Genomic DNA, 1855 nt, shown 5'->3' on the forward strand with positions numbered 1-1855 from the left:
AAAAATACCCGTTAGTATTCAATTTAAAATAGATCAACTAAAAAATGGCGAAGATAAGATATTTTTAACAAATAGACAATACAATAAAACTCGAAAAACATAAGAAAAACAATAAAGGAACCAGAATAGAATTTTCTTATAATCAGTTGAAAGAACTTAAAAATGGTGGACTTTTGAAAGATTTATTAGATTTTGGAGAAAATATTCCAGTTGTTAAAAATGTTGTTCCTTATGTTCGTAAAGCTGCTCCAATCGTTAAAAAAGATGTGATTCCTATTGTTCGAAACATTTTAAATTGGTTAGATAAAGAGTTGGAAGATGTTACAGGATCTGGATTAGATGAAAAAACTTTGAATTACGTGAAAATCAAACATCGGAAAAAAAATTTGAACCCTTAACATTCGGTGAATTGGAAGAACTCTGCAAAAACATTAAAACATTTTAGAGGAATTTTCATGAGAGATACATTACCTGAAAAAGTTAAGAAATTCGAATGTGGAATTGTGAATTTAGACTCGATTTTGGGGAGTGGAACGCATTGGGTTTGTTTATTATAAAAATGATAAGAATGCATGTTATTTTGATTCGTATGGAAGAATTGAGGACAAACCACCTATAGAATTGATCAAATATTTGAAAAAATCAAGCGTCTACTACAATGACTCTCAGATTCAAGACTATAAAGATCCCCCAATTTGTGGTCATTTATGTGTTTTTGTTTTGAATGAACTGAGTAATGGTAAAGATTTTAAAGAAGTTGTTAACAAATTATTGCTTAATAAATATGGATTCACAAAATATTTTTGACGTATTTGGTACACAAATTATTCAAAATGTAGATAATAGTTTGAATTTTGATAGTTTGAGAAATGAGTTTGATAACAAGTTAGAAAATTTATTACAAAACCTTCCAGATTCAGATATGTTTGCTGTCGAGATTGAAGATTTTAAAGCAGAATATGATAACAAACTTGCAAATTTCATGAGTTCAAATGAAGTTGCTGATAAAATAAAAACATTGGAAAAAGAAGTTGATGATGGTGTAAAAAAATTATTTACCAATTTAATGTCTCATATCGAAAAAGCTGATAAAAATTACTGAAGCGATCAAAGTTGAAAAGAATTATGTTAGTTTAGCTAATAAAAAAAGAATTGTCGGTGTTCGACCTGGTATTGACAAACATGATGTTGTTGTTAAAGAACAAATTTTAAAACCTCTAAAATTATCAGAAAACATCGATATTGTTGATTTACATGATCCGAATGTTAAAAAATGCCTTAGATTTTAAAGGAAAAAGAATTAGCGGTGTTAGTAAAGGAATTAATCCATTTGATGTTGTTGTAATGATTCAATTAGAAGATCCTATTAAAATGTTTAATGAACTAAAACAAAATTATGAGAATCATAAACAGCATGTTAAAGATTTTACAACAGAAGTCTATGACAAGTTAGAAGCCAGAAATAGAAGATCAGTAGACGATGTTGGTGAAATTAATGAAAAACTTACTAATTTTAAAGAGTGTTTTGATAAGTTTAGTTTAGATGCTACGAAAACTTTTGAGAATATTGGTCATAAATTTGTTGAATACAATGATTCTTATGCTGTCAAATTTCAAAAATTAGAAAAAAAACTTAATAATATGGAGGAAGATCTTACTGAAATAGGTATTCGCGTAGGGTTTTATGCACGATAAATTTTCCCTAAATAAATGGCGCTCATATATTGTGTGAGGTGTAAGGCAAAAACTGAAACAAATGATATAAAATACTATGCAAACATCAATGGAGTTTAAGAGAATTTCTGGAAAATGTGCTGAATGTAACGCAAAAAAGAGCCAATTTATAAAAACTTGA

The sequence above is a fragment of the Homalodisca vitripennis genome, unplaced genomic scaffold, assembly GCF_021130785.1.
Source record: "Homalodisca vitripennis isolate AUS2020 unplaced genomic scaffold, UT_GWSS_2.1 ScUCBcl_426;HRSCAF=2389, whole genome shotgun sequence".
Lineage (NCBI taxonomy): Eukaryota > Metazoa > Arthropoda > Insecta > Hemiptera > Cicadellidae > Homalodisca > Homalodisca vitripennis.